Source organism: Numenius arquata, chromosome 24 (genome assembly GCF_964106895.1).
Source record: "Numenius arquata chromosome 24, bNumArq3.hap1.1, whole genome shotgun sequence".
Taxonomy (NCBI): Eukaryota; Metazoa; Chordata; class Aves; order Charadriiformes; family Scolopacidae; genus Numenius; species Numenius arquata.
Window position 1 is genome coordinate 21,084 of NC_133599.1, and position 13,251 is coordinate 34,334.

Below are 13,251 nucleotides of genomic sequence, written 5' to 3' on the forward strand. Positions count from 1 at the left end.
CCACACAATTCACTGACTGCTACTCAATCTGAGATCAAAGTACCACCTTTGCCTCAACAGTCTGGGCAGATCCACATACTAACCACAGACTCTTACTGCTGTTCCTCCTGCCCCTGAGTCTACACCCCCAGGCAGGGTGGCTCCGAGGCAAACACACACAAGCACAGACCAACACTACACGCAACACAATGAACAACATGCCTCAAAGGTGAGAGAAAACTCTCAGCCAGAAGAATGACACCTGGTTGGAAGACGTTATCAGGCAAGAAGACCCACAGGACCATGACGATTACATGAGGATGTTCCTGGGAAACCCCAGAAAGTGAGTACAATGTAATGGCCCGGGACAAGAAGGGACTCTCAAAACTGAGATGATGCATGTGCAGGAAGCCGGGCTTCAAGACCTAAAAATGTAAGAAGTTCCACTCCCTAGAATCGGATGGGTGGAGAGCAGAGCTGCTCAGGCAGACAGGAACAATGCTGCAAGAGAGGACCATCCAGAAGCTTCTGTTACTTAAGACCAATCCACACATTAAGCTTGTAATGCAAGAAAAGCGGCACCTGATTGCCATTATGCCAATGAGTACAGGCGTTGGAGGCTCTAGGGACGGTGCCTGAGGTGCATCTTGTGCTCCTTCAGCGTTAAGGAGGACACTGAGACCCAAGAAAGACACAGCAGACAGACCACACAAAACAACAGACACAGTCTGGAACTGCCCTGCGTGGCACATGCTAGCATCGTGCTGAAAAGTAACCCACTTCCTTTACTTGCCAAAAGGGGGCTGCTCCTGAAGAGCCTTCTGTCCTTCTTTAACTTAAAAAACCTGCCCTGAAACTGTCACCCTTGGCTCCTCTCCAATGTTGGTCTCTCAACTTAGCTTTCAGAGAACCGGAGCTCTGAATTTATCCTTGACAAAAACAACAAACAGCTAACTGATATGTTCCTGAAGTCACTTGGTTTTTCTTCATCTGAAAAAAAAAAAAAAAAAAAAAAAAAAAAAGAGGAGGAAATCACAGCCCCAGCAGTGAGCATCATGACCATAAATGCCAACCTCTTCCAGCCGATCCCAGACTCGGAGGCTGCAGCAACAATTATTTATGGCACATACAATATGAAGAAACACAAAATTACCATTGAGCTTGTGCAAAATCACCAGTCCTGTGCTCCTCCTCGATATTACCTGACTCACCTCAAAGGTAAGAGACTAGAACACACCAGATCTCATTGACACCCAAATGCAAAATAGATATGATAAAGACTGATGAACCTACCTCCCTTTCCTAGTCATCCTCAGTCCCAAAGCTATAGAAGCCCCTTCTCTTCTCCTGAACTGTCAGGGAAGGAACACCACTTCTTCCTGACAGCTCCTATCCTGTATTTGCAACCCTGAATCCCCTGCATCAGCTGTTCCTCAGGAGCTGCTCCTCTGAGCAATGTCTTGTGTTCTGCAGCCACCTCCTGTTTTCTGTCTTCCCACGAACTCTGGGCTCTGCTATAGACCCAAAAAATAAGCGATACCCAGACACAAGCTACAAGGGGCTTGCCACAAGCTGCAAAATCTCTAGGGACACCATGGTACTGCATGGGCAATGGGGAAAGGCAAAGAACTCTTCCATATCCCTAAAGACACTATGCCTTACATCCCTGCTGCTTTCTTGAGAAATGCTAAGTCTCCATATACAGATGCATACAAGCTGCTCACCCTAACCTCTGCTAGATAGTCTTACCATTGGTCTTACTAAGAGAAATGATATCAGCAACTTACACAGGCTATAGCAAAACTGGGGAAAAGACAAAATTCCATCCTTCATTAAAGTCAGGAATTCCAGGAAAATACAGTGCATCTGGAATAAGTAAAAGCATACTAATTAACCATCTTGCCACACCTGAACACTCATTAATGAATTATTGACATGGAAAAAAAAAAGGGACGGGGGAAAAAGCAGCATAGCATTCTACTTCCTCCTATGTATACCGCTGAACCTTAACTGGTCCTGAAGACCTTACCTCAGACTTCTTATCTCTGTTCCTCTAAATGTCCAAACACACTAGCCCAAACAGCTAGGCCAGTCCCAAACCTGCAGTTGACTGGAGGTACAGAAAAGCTGCAACCCCAGAGAAGCCCCAGGGCACAGTGAGCTCCCTGAGCAGGGCCCGTGGTCATATACCCTGGACCCTGCCCACCCCCCCTTCCCGCCCCCCTTCCCGCCCCCCTTCCCGCCCCCACAATCCCCTGGGAAAGGGGCTGAGCCAACCTCCAGAAGCCATAAAATGGGCTGGCAGAGTGGCAGGTTTTTTTCTCGTCTTCCTTAATGTTAAAGCCTGCAACACGTCAAATAGAGAAGGCAGCACTGATTGGAGATGATGATACCTGCTCTTTTACTGCAACTACATCTGCTGTGTTAACAACATGACCGGGTAGGTAATTAAACTTAATTTTTCTGGGGTGTAGATTGGGATAGATGTCATAGAAAGCTATGCATAGAAGTAGTTCATTAAATTCAATAATAATACCATTATCAAATTATCACCTCAATGATCTCTCTTTGGCTGATTTTTTTAGCTGAACTAGATGAGTCCCAAAGGGCAGAAAACACAAAAAAACATAGAAATATAAGACATAGCAGAAACTGTATTAAGCAGCCTAAGGAACACCTAAGCAGCTAAAGCAAAAATAAATTGTAAAAGAGAATAAAAATCACCATGGGAGATGTGTCTATAACAAGAGACTAAGGCTAAGAGGAGGTCTGAGCCAACGACATCTTTTGGGGTACCAGATTTGAAATACGGTAAGACAGAACCACAACAGACCACACATGTAGCTCTGGAAAAAATTCTGACAAAATAAGAGGCTTCGTCAGAGGGATTAGAGAGGTCCTGTAGGAGTCAGAGAGACGAACAAAGTCTCAGGGATGCAATCAGCTCAAAAGATAACTGAATGCAGAATGAGCTGTCTGAGCACAGGCCGTCGTCATATAGCCCCGGGACCCGCCTTTCCTGTAATCCCACTGGTCTCCTGGAGCACCTGTGGGCCATAAAGATTGTTTTTTGGAGGTCTGAGAGGAACTTCCGTTGTCCTTGTGGCCTTAAATGCCTTAGACTGGGATTTCCGGAGGACTGAGGGGGCACTTCCGGTGCCGTGGAGGACCGCGGGACCATAGAGAGTGTCGCCGGAGGACTGAGGGGGCGCTTCCGGTGCAGTGGAGGACCGCGGGGCCATAGAGATTGCTACCGGAGGACTGAGGGGGCACTTCCGGTGCCGTGAAGGACAGCGGGACCATAGAGACTGCCGCCGGAGGACTGAAGGGACATTTCCGGTGCGCTGGAGGACCGCGGGGCGCCATAGAGACTGCCGCCGGAGGACTGAGGGGGCACTTCTGGTGTCGTGGAGGACCGCGGGGCCATAGACATGGACTTCCGGAGGCGTAACCGGCACTTTCAGGTGCCCTGGAGCACTGTAAGAGCCGGTACGGCAGCGCTAAGGGCCGCTCTCTGGGCCGGACGGCACAAAACCCGTTCCGGGCGGCGGGAAGCCCATTGCAGCTCCGCGAAGGGCCCCTTCTGCTTCGGGCTCGGTGCCGCACCCACCTCTGTAGAATCGCGCATGCGCTCCCCGGGGACGTGGCCAGGGTGGGCCAAGGCGTGACTGCTGCGCATGCGCAGCTCCGCACCTGCAGTACCGCTCTCCGTCCGCCGGGCGGCAGCACCCCTTAATTATCCCCCTCTGAGCCCTCAATAGGGTGATGAGTAGCGAGTGCTGTCAGCCCGGTTCAATCCAGCCGGGGACCGTAACCGTTTACCGGCGAGCAGGGTTTCCATCTCTCTGCCCTGTCCGCACTCGCAGCCCGGGCAGCGACAGCCATCGCCCCAAATCGGGATTATTTTTTTTTTTTCCCCAAAATGGGGGTTTTCCCCAGTGCAGACCGAGACTGGGGGGTTTTGGGGTACTTTTGTGCCGTGGTGGCAGCTCCTGCTCGGTGTGTGCGGTGGGAGAAAGTCCCGTTTCGGGGGGCCCAAATTGGGAGGGGAAAAGGGGCAGCTTTTGAAAGAGCTTTTACGCCTGCAGGAGATCAGAGGGGAGGGCCAGTTTTTAAATCCTTTCTATCAAGAGGCTTTCTTTGCAGTTTAGAACCTTATTTAGCACAGGCATTTACACTTCTGCATCTATTTACTCACATAAATATATTTTTTTTAGGGAAAATATATTCTCTTTTTACCCTTAAATAGAAGATCTATTTAGGCTTAGAACTACTTAGACTTGCACATTAACACTTACTATGTATAATATCTACTTAGACTATCTGGTTAGATGTCTATTTTGACAAATATCTTTTTATAAGTAATTTTTTTTTAAGTATTTTTACATTCTAAGATCTTTTCTATAATATAGAATCACAGAATCATAGAATCCTTAGAGATATAGGGTTTTATTCTGAACTCCTTTTATATACAGAAATACTATTTTTTCCATCTATATATAAATGAGAGATTGTTCTCTATTTCAACACCTCACATTCATATTTACAGGTTTTGGTTTTTTTTTTTTTAATCCCCCCCCTATGATTTTTCAGGCATTTTGGAGCTGTGACGCCCTTCTTCTAGGGGGGAACCCCCCCATGACCCCACATCCCCAACTCACCTGCTCCTCTGCTCATCATCGCCCCCTTTGGTGATGCTGGAGTGCCCTCAAATGACATGATCATTCCCTAAACATCCTTCCTTTTTATTCACCCCAAAAAGCACCGAATGACCGGACCCAGGGCTGGCCCCTTCCCCTCAGGCGGCTCCACCACCGGCTGCAAACCTGGGCTGGGGCATCTATCGAGCAGCACGAGATGCTGACTATGAGGCACCTGGAAAACAACAATCCCCAATTATAGTTCAGCATCATAAAACAAAACAGCACAGAAGAGTAGAGGAATTCCCTCAGACTGAGGGTCAGGACAGTAGCTGAGCCACAGGAGGATTCTGGGGAAACAGCTCAGCTCGAAATACGGCACATCCTTGAAAAGCCAGAGCGATCTCAACTCCTAAAGTCAGTATTAAGACTAATTGATGCCATTTTGAACACGTTCTTAGTGTAACAGTGAACCTTCTGGCTGGTGCAGGGAAACGTCTGGCCCCTTCCTCCCAGCGCGGTGCAGGGAGATCACCCTGCGAGGGGCAGGACCAGGCTGTGCTGTGACCAGAATGACGCTGACGGACCCACTGGTGCCACTACAGCCTTCACGCTGCTGCTGCTCACCTTGCTCACTTGGTCAATGCAGCTGAGAGGGAAGGGTAAAACCTTGAAGAGCACAAGCAACAATAAAGAACAAAGCTCGGTCATTCATTTTGTGCTGTAAAGGTGTGCCTGTCTTTATATACATTCAATAAAAATACTTATACCATAAAAGTATTTTACTTTCCTTTGGCACTAATTTAGCTCGCGCAGCTGTGCATTGATACCATTACACTATCTATCTCCAAAACACACAGTTATAATTTGACTACGGGGGGGGGTTTTGTGTGCTACACAACAAGGAGGGGCATCTGGCTGGTGCCGCTGTCTGAGAGAGATGCTGCCGGACTGCCAGGGAAATGCGCTACTGAAAGCCAGACAGAAATAAAGTACTTCAGAGCACTCTGTCTAAATATTGGGAAAAACCCTGTAACATTCAGTTGCCTCTCTTTTCAAACATGGACAACAAATACCTAACTGCTTAAGTATACCTAATACATTGTATGCTAGAGCTATTTGGCAGTTGCAGTTTAAACAACGCAAGTCAGTGTGTAAATTACAAAAGGCAACTTCTGTGAATGAGAAGCATTTCAATTGTGGAAAACCTATTTCCAATCGACATCAAAATTACACACTCTAGGTTACAGAAAAAGGACATTACTGGAAGCCACAACTCACCAAAACCACATCAGGACTCGCCGTCACAAGTTGCGAGGCTGCTGATGCTTCACGAAAAAGCCTGGAAAACACACAGAAGCGACACCAGTTTGTCCAGTTTAGTCCATGTCTCCTCTTTGACCTCGATGGCTTTTAGGACAGATGCTAGTATCTCAGTAAGGTTTTTGAGCACTACTATAAGATATTCTAAAAAGCTTTTATTGTGAAAACAAGGTCTGTTTCTTCCGAATATCTGCACTCTAACAAACAGCTTTCTCCCTCTCTTAGTACATAATTATTTTCATGGTATCACTTAACAGTAAGCACCCAGAAAGAGAAGATTATGCTTCTAGGAAGAGAAAAATAAGTGGAGGGAAGTAAGCTTTGCGTGGGCACAACAAGGTCCAGAACAGACCTTATTTATGTTAACTTCAAAGTCCACACTACAGGGACCTTAGGAAAAATGCAGACGCACAACGGAGACATACCTCATACTTGCAGAGCACTCTGGAGCCTTTCCAACTATCCTGTACTGTCACGGCAGAAGAAAGGATGACCATGGAGAAACGGTGGCAGTTGACATCCTGCTGAGAAAGGAAAAAACCCTTTCGAATAAAGCTGAGTAGGACTCTAAAGCTTCCTTCTTTCATGGAGGTTTGCAAAGACTACAGCCGAGTGAAGGAAAAAGTATTTAGCATCATCTGTGGTACAGTTGTTGATATGGGCCACTAGAGCTTTGCATTTTTTCGACTCACTGGCAGCTTTAGTTGCACTAGAGCCACTTTCCCCGATACCCTGGGGCTCCTTGCTTCCCTGGCAACTTAATCCTCAAAAAGCACCTTATTTCATTCTCCCAGGACTGGGTCAAAAACATCAAACATCCAGCGATTGCTCCCACATCAAAGGTACCAGAACGCAAAGCTGCGGCTTGTCCTCACTGTCGCTTGGCAGCGCTTTCATTGCCCCACAAATCTTGGGGCTCCGCAATTTCCTGGCGACTTCATCCTCAAAACAAACAATTTTACCCCCAAACGCTGGGGGACCCCCGGACACTCACCCCCCCACCTCCAGCCCCTCAACACCCCCGAAGCCCCCTCCTCAGCCCTCCTCACAGGATTCCCATCTCCTCCTCACACCCTCCTCAAGCCACCCCGACCCCAAAAACAGGGGTCCCCCAGTCCCTCGGACACCCCACACACACACTTCCCAGCTCAGGGCTCCCGTCAGGCCAACCTCCATTACAACGCCTGCAGCTCCCCCCCCCGCCCCCTCGTCGCCCCGTCCTCCCTCAGCCCGCACATAACCTCTCAGTCCCCCCGCAGCCGCCTTCAAGGTCCCCTACCCTCCCCGTTCCCCTTCAGGCTCCCTGTTCCCTCAGCCCCCTTTAGGGCCCCCGTTCCCCTCTTCAGTCCCCCCCAGGACCCCTCCGTTCCTTCTCAGGGGGACTTTTCCTCAAGCCCCGCTCCAGACCCGCCCCCCATCACCCTTCGAAGGGCCCCAGGACCACCCCGTTCCCCCTCACCGCGCCCCCAGGTCCCCGCCGCCCCCCGCTCACCTTGACACAGTCTAGCTTCCTCACGACGTGCTCGTGGCGGCTCCGACAGCCCGGCCTGGCAGATGACCCGCCCCCCGGGCCCCGCTTTCTACCCGGGGCGCCGCCCTCCCACTTCGAGCCCCCGCCGCTTCCGGAGCGTCTCGGCCCGCCCACGCCGCGCATCCATTTGGCCGCCGCCCGCCCCCCTCATAGAAAGCGCCGCTCCATTGAGCCACCATGGCCATCAATCTCCACCGCGCACCACCCCGGAGAGGAAACCCGACCAATCGGAGCGTGGCGCCCGCGCTATGATTGGCCCAACCTCCCGCCCGTCCGCCCGGGAGCGGTTGCCATGGTGAAGACGCCCCGTCGGGGGCGCTGGGCCGTTGCCGTGGCGCCAGGGGCGTGCGACCGGACCTGACAGCGGCGTGGGTGGATTCACTAAAACCCGCCTGCTTCTCCATAAAAACTTTATAGATTTATGTGTGACAGCAAAAAATAAAACCATCTCCGCCGCCTTCTCCTCTTGCCTTCGGTCAGCTCTCAGGTAACTTCCTGTGGCTGCCCGGACCCGGCTTGCCTCCAGTGAGTCTCTAAACAAAATACAGCTCACAAATAAAGATCAACATTTTATTTCCATAACTTTTGTAAACCATTGTATAAACGCTATAGTATAGAAAAGGATTAACAATTTTAAACAGTTCACTACAATAAAATGAGTATGCATTACAAATAATGTTTTGTATTAAGAACAATTTCATTTACAAAATAATTTCTGTCTGTACACTCAAGACATTAATGGCTTCCATAAATTAATATGAGTAAAAATTCCGTATTTATTTAGGGTCTGATGGCAACCACAGTCTCACAAGCATAATGCGACAGTAATAATATTATCATCCATGCACTAGATACTTGAATGACAATACAGAACTGAACAAGTATGCCTTTAATAATCTTGCTCTTCAAAGACTAATAATAAGCCTGTAACATGCAGCTTGGGATCTACCTGTAATTAGCACATTTTTGGTTAAATTACAGCTCCTAACTGCAAAAACCCTGAGAAATCACATTTTTAATCTATTACTCTCCAGGCTAAAATAGCTGTGAGAACATAATGGCATTCGCATTAAAAATTAATAAATTAACATGAATTTAGAATTTTGCCAAATAGCAAAATGAATCTTGAATAATCGATTTAGTTTGCTTCTATGTATATTGTGAACTCAGCAAGTTGCTGTACCGTAGTCTCACTACAATACAATTTTCCTGTATCCAGTTTCTAGATAGCGTACACAGCGTTAGGATGAATAAAAGGTCAGGTCTCCCTTCTGACTTCTTCCAAATAGTCATTTGGAACCAATGACTCAATTGGTTCACTGACCCAATTTGGAACCGTCTCCAGCGGTGGGGAGAGGAAGGGGAGAGGGCAAAAAAGCAGGTGACGAGAAAAGAAGAGAAAGGGAGAGTGAGGGGAAACGAGCCGCGGGACCGAGGGCAGGGCACGGCCCCGCCGCCCCGGCCTCGCCCCCCCCCGAGGCCCCGCCCCGCCCCGCCCCCCGACTGGCGGCGACGCCCGGGGTCTGGGTCGGTCTGGGGGGAGCGGTCCCGCCACCGCCCCGCGGCGCGACGGGGGAAAAGAACCACCTCTGTGAGACTTCTGAAGACAAGAGGGAGGGACTGGGCTGGTTTTAAAGCGATTCTAAGGGAAGACCGGTTCAAAGTTCGAAGATGATCATGTCGTTTGAGAATGTCTTTGAGAGATCAGGACGGGATGCCCTGAGAAAACGCTGGCTGCGTGTCTCAAGACAGCGACAGATGGCTCTCGGTCCGGAACTTGGTGGGAGATGCTGGGAAGGGTAAGGAAGCGAATAAAGTCTCCAGGAGCAGCGGTGGAGGTGTGGCCGAGGGGTGCCTCAAGTTTTCCTTCAAAATTATTGAGATTTTTACTATTTCAGTGTTTTCTGTGGGTGGGTAACCACCACGAACCCTGTCTCTCAAATCCTTGAGGTACTACCCAGCCCCGTTTCAGGCTCACATCTGTGCTTCCACTATCTTGCATGGCTATACAGTATATACTTCCTTACAGCTCTCTCCTACAACTTGGCAATTTCCTGAAGTCTGAATGCATGTAATGAAGCTATCAAAACCAGAGAGATGAATCCTGGATAGTGAGGGAAGAAGACTATAAATCTTACTTTAAGGGTTACAGTTCGAGAGTCGTATCTTTCAGGAGTTTATAATTTACTTTAGCAAACCACAAAATGCTGAACACAGAGTATGAATCCTAAATGATAAGGCATGAGGCCTGAGAGTACAGTAATCGATAAACTGTAAGCCCTCGATCATAGCAATATCCTGTAAGTCATAAACTCCTGGCAATATATGGCAAATACTGAAGGCTAATCCATCAACCCGAAGCAATAACCACTAAAGCCGTGAAAACCTGGAAATGCTACTACAGTTGTTTTACAACTTTTTATTTTTTTGAAGGGGCATGGGTGGGGTGCAGAATAGTAGCTTCTGGCTGCAAAATGGTATTTGTGAGAAGTCTCCTACACTATTAACATGTTTACAATTCCAAAGATGTTTTCCTATCCTGAATATAGGCACTGGGATGCTTCGTATGACCAGCCTCATGAAAAGGGGTCAAAACAATGCTAAACATGTGAGATAATACTAACTCAAATCAAAGGTTACTTTTAGCATTCAGAATCAGCAGACTGATTAGTCAAAGGCAAGACAGTTGACTAATTGATACCTGTTGCTGGTATAAATGGCTCCCAGAGCAGAATTGAGAGTATATGTTAGAACATCTAAGGAAAGAAAAGATACTACCAAGAACATTCCTAACTACACGCCATTCCTTAGCTATAGCTATTGCAAACAACTATACAAGATAGGTAGAGAAAGCTATTGAGAACAACCATATTGGCTATGCCAGAGCAAAAAACTTCAGGATACTTGATCATACCAGAAAGCAATTCTCTTTAGGGGGAAAAAAAAAAAAAAAAAATCAAACAACACAGCAGCTTTTATGATCTTATGTAGGCTGACACTTTCAACTTGAAGTTGAAACAGAAGATACCTGTGCCTTTATGTGCATGTTTGCAACAGGTAATACCCCAAATTCAAGCCAATAAAAAAAATTAAGTGAGGGGTTTTTTATGGGTAAGTGTATGACGCTTTGTAGCGTAGGCTCACGGAAGTCTCACAGTACTCCTGTATTACCAGAGACACAAAAAAAGGCATTGTGATAAACATAAAAATAAAAGCCAAGTTATGACCGAATGACATGACTGATGAAAGACAAAGACTTCTGATAGACCCAGTAATTTTCTGATGGTTCTTTCCCTCAAAACAATTACTTCATTTTTCACGAAGCGGCATCATCCAGCCTCAACAGCTAAACTCGACAAGCATTTTTGCCTCCTGGGGTTTTCCAGGGGTTATTCTGACTACTGATAAAGCCTGTAGTGTTATGAAATTAAGTCACATTAAATGAACTGAACAGAGAGCATTACTCTGGGCAAATTACTTCCAACAATTAGAAAACCGTGGCTGTAGCAAAGTCAGACAATAGTCTCCATCAGAGAACAGAAAAATAATGCTATATATAACCTCTGTTCCCTTAGACCCTACATACAGCTCAAGAAGGGTTTTTGTTCTACTGTAATAGAATTTAGAAAATATTTCCTGGATCCCTGGTAGAGTAGATGCCTAGCCTTCCTATTATGTTATCCGTAAGTGCCTGGGATGATGGGTGAAAACACAGATTTTCTTTTGGAGAACCCTGAATTCCAGATGAGGGGGAAGGTATGGGAAGAAAAGGGAAACATAGCATTCTTTCATTTGTTTTGAACAACTGTTATTGAAAGTTAAAGCTAACTGGTTATATTTCTTGTGCATATTTACAAGCTTTTTTTGGAAGGCTGGGAAGAAATACTTCATTCTGCATTTAGGCTGGAGATAATATGGAAATAGGAGAAGTTTCCACAGGTCAAAAGCTCCCGTTCTCCCCTCTCCTCTTTTGAGATGTTTCTCCCATATTTCAGCCATGCGATCAACTGCATTGAATACACGCTTCTAGTCAAGCGCTTCTAACACTGAATCTGTTCTAAAACTGAATCCCTAGTGCAGCAGAGAGTTAAAAAAAAAAAAGCAAGCCTCATCGTTGTCTGTCTTTATGCGGCCCATATTCACAGAAAATTATACATCTCGGCACATCAGTATAGGCTCTGAGAACAGTCACCCAAGTTATTTATCTTATTATTAGAAAATGCTTTTGCGAGATGTTTACAGGAAGCCCCCATATGATAACTCCCCTGAGTAAGTGTGTGTTTCTCCACTCAGTTTCTCTGAATTACCAAGGACAAAGATTGTAGCAGTTAAATATACTTCCCTATTAGACAGATTATAATACCGAGTGTTGTAGTGTGAAGTCGGTCCTCCTCCCTTCTTTTTGGACTGTCAGTAAAACACAGCAATGCTACTGAGCGCTGCCACTCAATGCTTTGTGGTGCTGAACAAGCCTCCCTGTTTGTCCTGTGTGGAGCAAAGAAAAACACAGCAATATGACACACCCAAGTACCCCAAAAAAGTGAAAAGTCCTCAAGTCTTACACATAGTATCAGAATAATCTTTCCAAAAGCAGGAAATAATCTTCCAAAAGAGTAAAAAGCTAGTGGATTTATCCAAATGCTTTCGGTCAACGCTCAGCTCCATCCACCAGCAAGCAATATTCCTAAACTGTATAAGAAAGTATAACAATATAAGAAGAAAAAACTCTTGTTATGATAGCGTTTTTCATTCTTATCACCAGAAAGTTTGTGCTGAATGTTGAAGACAAAAACAAAGCCCTCATTGAGGCAAATGTGGAGAGTGCCTCATTCATGAGAGAAGGAGAAAAGGAATCAGGAAGATAATATGACATTTTGCAGGCATGCAAATCTTACTGAATTGCAGGGCAAGAGCACTTTTCTGAAATACTATCCGTGGTAAATTGCCTGCACGCAGTCTATTCACAGATGTCTTTGCTCTGTCAATCTAAAGTAGCTATTCTCTCAGTAGTTTTAAGAGTAAATACACGCTTGTGACGCATCCAGATATCACTGACTGCATTCAAGTGTCTATCATACAAAACCACTCTTGAGTTCAGCGAGACACTCTTAGGCACAGAAATTTTTTAGTTCTTAAAGGTCAATAACGAGAACTTCATTTCACTGTTCTGCGCTGAGGATTTTTTCCATGCAAAGCTTTAGTGTTGACTGAGAGAGCGGTACAGAACCAGCTCTCCCAGCTGTAGAAGTAATAGTTTTAAGTCAACAACCTCTGTCTGCTCAAAACCAGCTGTGACATGGCCATGACAGAATCCGCCTCAAAATTTCAGTAGACTATCTGTTCTGCAAAACCAACTCCCTAGACTGTCGCAACTTTCAATGGTAAATGCAAGCTGTTTATTGTTTATAGTAAAGTGCATTGAGAAAGACGTTTCTTTTGTAAAAATGTATGCGTATATCCTCAGTGTTGTCCTCGGTGGGACATCTCTTCTATATTAAGGGGCTTGTGTAAGACACAGTTGAGTATCTTTGAATAACTGAAGAAAAATATGAGAAGTAAACTGTGGAAATGGGGGTGTTTCATCATCCAGTTTGTACCTAAAATTACTAAATTACATGCATCGGCATGAGGAAGAAATTGACAATTTGAATGCCTGGATAGAAGTGGGCCAACCATCACATGTCATTAGTGTGGCTCACTGTCGGTAGGAAATCTGGTTTGGGGCACAGGCAGTGACTACAGCCAAGTTTCATTTTTAAATATTGACTCGCTACGTGT